The 7,727-nt window shown below is 36.9% G+C and overlaps 1 protein-coding gene across 2 annotated transcripts in view; it reads left to right on the top strand.

Annotated features, from left to right (window-relative positions):
• Positions 1-7,727, top strand: part of TTN (titin) — a 279,196-nt gene that overhangs the window by 59,608 nt on the left and 211,861 nt on the right. The gene's annotated exons all lie outside the window — the stretch shown is intronic.

The raw sequence follows: 7,727 nt of genomic DNA, 5'->3' as shown, positions 1-7,727 counted from the left end.
ACCCCAGAACAAGATAAGGAGACAAGAGAATCATTTCAACCTGTGGAGGTAGAACCTGAAGCAACACCTCGAGATCAAGCTACTCAGTCCCCAAAGCACAAATTTACGTTTTCTCCTGACATAACTAATGAGCCACCAAAGATATTACAAGAAATGCCAAAGCATGTCAGGTGTAGAGAAGGAGATTCTATAGTGCTTGAATGTTTAATATCAGGTGAGCCTCGGCCAATTGTAAAATGGTTTCAGAATAGAGCACTTTTAAAGCAGAGCCAGAAGTTTCAGCTTGAAGAAATTAACTATAGCCACAGACTATATATTAATGATGTTAACTCCCAAGATTCTGGAAAATATAAATGTGTTGCTGAAAACAATTCAGGAATGGCTGAAAATGTCTCAGATCTAACGGTGGAACCTGCCACTCACAGGGAATATAGCCGGTTAGAACATGTTGGTGGAATTGATGCAAAATATTCCAAAGATCAACAAGAGCAATTTCAGGGAGAATCTGTAAGAGCACATTTTTATGATTACCCAACTGGTCCTTTGACCCCCCAGTCTAATGTAAAAGAACATTCTATAGGGGAGTGTTTTCAAAGCCTTGAGACAATTGAGCAGATAGATAAGAAAAGTGAGGTGCATTGCACATCATCTAGAGATAAACTATTCAGATTTGTGCAGGGCACTTCAAGATTCATAGAAATTAACAAGCCTCTCAGGGCCGAACTCATACAATACCAGGATGAAGGGAAAGAGGGACATGTAAGTGAACAAACAAAGCTGCCTCGAGCAGAGGGCACAGTTAAACCATTTCTTGATGACTTCAGTGAAGTTAAAATTAGAAGAGAGGTAGGAAATGACTTTGGAAAACTTGGTGGACCAGAAAGGGAAAATGTTCAAGAACGTGCCCAAAGTGGGTATTTACCAACTATCCACTTTGAGAGCACTGCTGAGAGTTACATGACAAAAGACTCTTCTGTCATTGCCTATGAAGAGCCTATTGGTGAAGAGAGCTGCTACCCAAGAACAAAGGTGAAGCACAGAATCCTTGCATTTGAAAAGTTACAGCATGTAGAAAAAGGAGTTCTAGACAAAAGACCCACCATGAAATCATTTGCTATTGCTCCTCAAAGGAAATTAAATGGCAGAGACGTTCCACTAATGCGAAGAGAATCCAGATCGAACGATATGTTCTGTGACCTAAATGTAAATATACATCAGGCAGAGAAAATGTCTCCAAAGGTTGAACCAGATTCATGTGATATTGTAATGAATTTAAAGGTGCTTTCCTCTCAAACCCTTGAGGAACTGGAAGGACAAGAGAGGGAACAATGGAAAGAAATAGGTCTTACAAGGCAATCTGAAGTTTCTGAAAGGGCTGACCCTCAAGGACCTGTAACATTTGACCTAAAGCAGTTTCATGCTCAAACAGGAAACAGAGATGTACAATCCCAAGAATTAGACAGTGGTCAACCAGAAGAATCTTATTTTAAACTCCAGCATCCTGCCTCTGAAAGAACCGACACTGACGACGTTGTATTTGCTCTCAAGCAAATGCATGCTCTTGTAGAAGATCTAGCTAAGGTGCGCCCAGAACAGGAAAGTAGACACCAGGAAGAGACACATTGCAAAGAAGAAATTCCTAGCCCTGACACATTACAATCCGATATCCAGAGCACCTCCAAGAATGTGCAAAACAGCATATTTACCAGTCAAGAAATTTCTTCTGGTCAGGAGCTTCCAAATAGGGACATGATAGAGAAAAGTAGTACTGATGAAAATACCCTTTCTTTGGGAAAAGAAGTCCAACATATACAGGAACAGAACATAGAAATTTTAAGAACAGATCTTTCTCTTAAAACCTTTTCTGAAGAAATTCATCGTGAATCATGTGCCCTGCTTCAAGCTTCATCTACAGATGCAGAAGAAACTGATGTTTCCGAGAAAAAATGTTCTCTAGAGAATGGAGACGGAAACTTCATTTCACTTTTGAAAAAAGCAGCAAGTGAGGAAAAACTTTCAAAGTTTTGTGAAATGAAAGAAGAATGTACTTGGGAACAAGACTCAGCCTCATTTAAAGGGCAGGATGATGGGAGACAAGGACATGCAGATGTAACTTTGAAAGAAGGTGAAGAAGATATTCAGGAAGCAGACACAGTCCACAGAAAGCTCTCCCTGAGTCAGTGCTTTCCATTCCTGATGACTAAAGAACAACAGAATCCAAATAAACAAATAACTGAAAAAACTGACGGCTCTAGAGAAGAGAAAAGTGTTGAAGAAATTCCAGTTCAGAGTGAGACTTCTTTCTCTGCTTTTGAAGGAGAAAAAGTAGACACTTGCTTTTCTGAAAATCTTTCTAAATTTGATGAGGCACATGCAACCGAAGTCATGGATTCTGAGCCTTCCCTAACACAGTATTTGCTTGCTGCTGGGAAGTGTCAGGTTCTTGAAACTAAAGAAACCAAGCACAAGGCAAAACTTGTCCCAAGTGAATCAGTCACTTCAGTGGAGGTTGAAGAAGTAACTTTCAACACTGTGTATGAATATTACCACCAACCCCAGGAATCAGTAGGTCGTCCATTTTCTCCTGAATCTGACATTTCAGTTGATGTGGGAAGTACAAGCAGTGAGGAAATCTCTGAGTTAGATCAGTTTTATACTCCACCATCGTCAGTAGAACATTTTGACTCTCCAAAGTCACCTGATCTGTATTTAACTCCTTCAGATAAAACTGAACAACCCTCAATGCGCTCAGAAGGTGAGACCTTTGGAAGATACTGCACTCCTTCAGAAGAATCTGTAGAAAGATACTCAACACCTTCTGAAGGCGAAGTAGCAGAAAGATACTCCACACCCCCGGGAGAGACACTGGAGAGATATTCTACACCCCCGGGAGAGACACTGGAGAGATACTCTACACCCCCAGGGGAGGCACTAGAGAGATATTCTACCCCTCCTGGGGAGGCTCTAGACAGATATGCTACACCTCCAGGGGAGACATTAGAGAGGTATTCTACCCCTTCGGGGGGAGAAACAGTTGAAAGATATTCCGTCCCTACTGGAGGACCAAAGCCCACTGGAAATTCTAAAACATACCCATCAAAAATAGAAAGAGAGGACAGTACGCCAAATGAGCTCTTCCATACACCTACAGAGGAGAGAAGTTCAGCTCATGAAATAGGGCGCTCCGATTCCTTTGGCACTCCCAATGAAGCCATTGACCCAAAAGACAATGAAATGCCTCCATCTTTTATTGAACCTCTGACCAAAAGGGAGATATATGAAAACACAACGTTGGGTTTCATTGTTGAAGTCGAGGGCCTTCCAGTTCCCAGTGTGAAATGGTATCGAAATAAATCTTTGCTAGAGCCAGATGAGAGAATCAAAATAGAAAGGATAGGTAACGTGTGTTCTTTGGAAATTTCGAGCATTCAAAAAGGAGACGGGGGAGAGTACATGTGTCATGCTGTGAACATCATAGGGGAGGCAAAGAGCTTTGCCAAGGTAGATGTGACACCCCAAGAAGGAAGAACAGTGGCATTACCGCCTCCAGTAACACATCAGCACGTCATGGAGTTTGATTTGGAGAACCCTACGTCATCAAGAACACCTTCCCCTCAAGAAATTGTCCTGGAAGTTGAACTAAGTGAGAAAGACGTTAAGGAATTTGAGAAGCAAGTGAAAATAGTCACAGTTCCTGAATTCACTCCCGACCATAAAAGCATGATTGTGAGTCTAGATGTTCTTCCATTGAATTTAGTAGATGCAGATATGGCCTCAGGGAGGGAAGAAGACAGAGATTTAAGAATTGATTTGGAAGTATTTGAAATGCCTCCTCGGTTTATAATGCCTATTTGTGATTATAAAATTCCAGAAAATGCAAATGCTGTATTCAAATGTTCAGTCATAGGCATCCCTACCCCGGAAGTCAGATGGTATAAAGAGTATATGTGTATTGAGCCAGATGATGGTAAATATCTGATCAGCGAGGACAAGGGAAGTCACACCCTTAAAATTCAAAACGTCTCTCTGGCAGATTGTGCAACCTACAGGTGCAGAGCTGTGAACTGTGTAGGAGAGGCTATTTGTCGGGGAGTCCTCACCACAGGAGACTCAGAAATATTTCCTGTGATGACAAAGAAAAGTAAAGTGACTTTAAGCAGTTTGAAGGAAGAATTAGTCTTAAAGAGCAAATATTCAGACAGCTTTTTTGAATTTCAGGTAGTAGAAGGGCCTCCCAGGTTTATCAAAGGTATTTCTGACTATTGTGCACCATCAGGTACAGCAGCTTATTTCCAGTGTTTGGTTCGAGGCTCTCCTAGGCCCACCGTTAACTGGTACAAGGATGGGAAATTGGTTCAAGGAATGAGGTTCAGTTCTGAAGAAAGGGGCATAGGCTTTCACAACCTATTTATAACAAGTTTAGTAAAAAGCGATGAAGGTGAGTACAGGTGTGTAGCTGTAAACGAATCAGGAATGGCTGAGACTTGTGCAATGCTCACCTTAAACTGAAGTCCCTTGTGCGAATGTTTTAGCGCTTTAGTGTTTATTAGAATTGATTTGAGTGCTTTCAAGTTTTCCAAATTATATGGGTCTAATAAACTTTCAAGTACCTCCACACCATTTGAATGAATTACTTTGAAGACTCCTGGAGAAGTAATTTCACCGTGTAGAAATCTCATCTTTGTAATACATGTAAATATTCTGTTAATGTGGAATCTTCACTTGTGTCAGTTATGCTGTGAATCATCAAAAATGATTAAATGTCTGCTTGGCTACCTAATTGTTTACACTTCTGCTTTGCCCTCATTCTTCCTTCACAAAGTTGTTTCAGCAAAATGCATTCTCTTTTAGAGGATAAACTATAGTTGCAGGAGTAGAATATAAAGGGACCACATCAGATGACCACATTGACAAATTAGGAAAGGGCAACTTTCCTCTCTGCATAAGTTTGGCAGAGAGGAAATGCCATCTTTGGCATTATAGCCCAAAAGCAAGCTTATTTACTCAAACTTGGAATAGACAAAGAGAACAACCACAATCCAAAAAGCATTCAGCTCAGTCCACTTGGTGACTAATTCTAGAACCTATTTCATGTGCAATTGTAATATTTTATGGTCTTTAAAATTTTTTCATTATTAATATCCCTCTTTTTAAGTGTTTGAACTCTCATTAGTTTTGAAGGGGCCAGTGGTGCTCTCTTTGTGGATAGGGTTCATTTAGACATTTGCAGAATAGGCAAATATAGGTATTTCTGCTTTTGGAAATACCTCATTTTTTTCATTTTTGTGATACCATCAATTGTAAAATGCAGCATTAATTTAATATCAGCTTAGGGGAGAAAGATCCTACTTTATTGCAGTAACGTACGGATTTTAAACTGCATTTCTAAAATTAGAAAAAACAAGAGTGGAAAGCTTTTAGAATTTAGGCATTAAGGTCATTTGTTTTTTTTCAGGCTATTTACAAATAAAAATAATAAATTTCCTGTCATTTTCATAGAATTTCAATTTTAAAACTAAAACAAGCTGAATATGGTCAGATTTCATTAAGATGCGTATATGCAATGTACTCTTTACATTGTTTTTCAAAAATAAAATCAGAATAAGTTCACAAAATCATAAACATTTTTCTATCAATGTGGAGCAAATCTATATATCATGCAATAAATAAATAGAAAACCAGTTTTCTTATCTGAAAAAGAGGGGAATGGACCAGAAGACCTCAGGAGTGATCTTCTCACACTATGATTTTGTCATCCTAGTAGTAACTTTTTTTTAATGTAATTGAGCATAAATTTTATGTTTTCAAATGATATTGAAATGAATAATAGGATATAGTAATCAAATTATGAATCTTACCTCCCTCCAGCCATAAACTCCTTAGTTATCATAACCTAATGGTTGTATTTGTCAATTGCATTGAGCAATATTTCGGTACCATGATTGTATTAAACATGCTAATTTTTATTTCCAACCAAAAGAATTCCTATATCCAATTATGCTCATTATGTTGCATCCATCTATCAAATTTGTGTTCCCACAATGGGATTTTCTAAAAGTCTCCAAATTAAAGAAGCAATTGTAGAATGTACAAGTTAGGCTTACCTTCCAAATAAAAAGCATTTATTTTACCTGCTTTGAATCCCATATATCATCAAGACAGATATGCTGTAGTGGGACAATTATTTCTGTTTCAACTAATAAGCAATATGTAGGCAGACAATATCTGTAATTGTTATAGATACAATGTCACATCATAAATACTTGAAATAAAACTAATTTTATAGGGTAGGATTTAAGGATTTATTCTACTCTTAGTCACATAATAGGTGTTTAAATAAAATAGAAATTAGGTCATGACAAATAATGACGAGCATACCTTACCCAAACGATATAGGGACAGTGTAAAGCTATTTCTTAAAAAGAAAGAAAAAGGAAAAAAAAATTTATTGTCCCATTAGATTTGTAGAAAGGGCGAAAAAATGTAGCTTTTTTCATGTAACAAAAAGGACTTTATTTGGTTTTGCCTATCAGAATTCTGCTAGTTTCAGATACATTGAACTTGAGCATATGCAGAATAATAGTGACTGAATAAAGATAAATTAGCCTTGCCCACACTTGGCTTACTTATTAATTGTTGTAGATAATTAAATGGAATTTTTTTTTATTTCTGACTCAATGCTATATATGTTAAGAGCCTGAAATATTAATTTCTCTAATGCTGAATAAAGAATTATATTGCACATAGTAGAGTTTAGACATGATTATTAGTTGCTACTATTACACATATTTAAACTACAGTCTTTCATTTTACAGCATATATGAATTTTGTACTATCATTTTTAATGGTTAATATACCATGTTTAGAAGTAAGGGGAAAAAAGTTGAAAATGCTTCAACATATTACTGAGTAGGGATATTTAAACTTTATTTAACATTCATTCTTTTTATAGATATTTTGGGAGTTCAAGTAAAGAGAAAGCTAAAATGAGTAGTATATTCTAGGTCAAATAAAATGATAAGTGGTCCTCATTAGTATGTGAAATTTACCAATCACCTTAGGGCTTTACTAATTGAGATAATAAATGAGTATATATTCTACATGCCCTAGGTAACTTTTACTAATATTTTTATAACTATCAGAAACTAGAATCCTGACTTATGCTTATGCAATAGAACAGAAAGGAATTAAGGGATAAGACTGTTCTATGTTATGTCAGTGGACTCAACTTGTGATATAATGAAACTACATTTTGGTAAAGTAACGAAAGTATTAACAAAGCTGTTCCACATAGCCAACAGATTTATGAAAAAACTAATTCCTTATTATCAAATTACGTGTCTCTTTCATCCATAATACTGTTTAAAGAATAATGGTTATTTCCTGCTTTGTTTTTCGGTTCACTAATTCTGTACAGATTTTTCTTGCACAATAAAATACAACCAAATTTCAATGTTGGAGTTGTTTTCTCTTATTTCTGAGTCTTCGTTTTCCAGACTAACTTAAATCGATTTAACATAAGCCTTGTTATGAAAGCTTTGTTGAAAGAATACAAAAATTTACACAGGCAAGAAAAGGCCTGTAACATGTAAATTGAATATTTCCTGTGTCCTCTTATTTTTAATAATGGCTTCAGCTCAGGGGCGTTAACTAGAACACAAACATGTTATTGTTTTAAATGATCAGTCTTTAATTTGACAATGCGGCTCATTCTTAAACTCGAGGAA

Source organism: Tamandua tetradactyla, chromosome 3, assembly GCF_023851605.1.
Source record: "Tamandua tetradactyla isolate mTamTet1 chromosome 3, mTamTet1.pri, whole genome shotgun sequence".
In the NCBI taxonomy this organism is placed as follows: domain Eukaryota; kingdom Metazoa; phylum Chordata; class Mammalia; order Pilosa; family Myrmecophagidae; genus Tamandua; species Tamandua tetradactyla.
The sequence above is the reverse complement of the archived record's forward strand: the minus strand, read 5'-3'. Positions and strand labels throughout refer to the sequence as shown.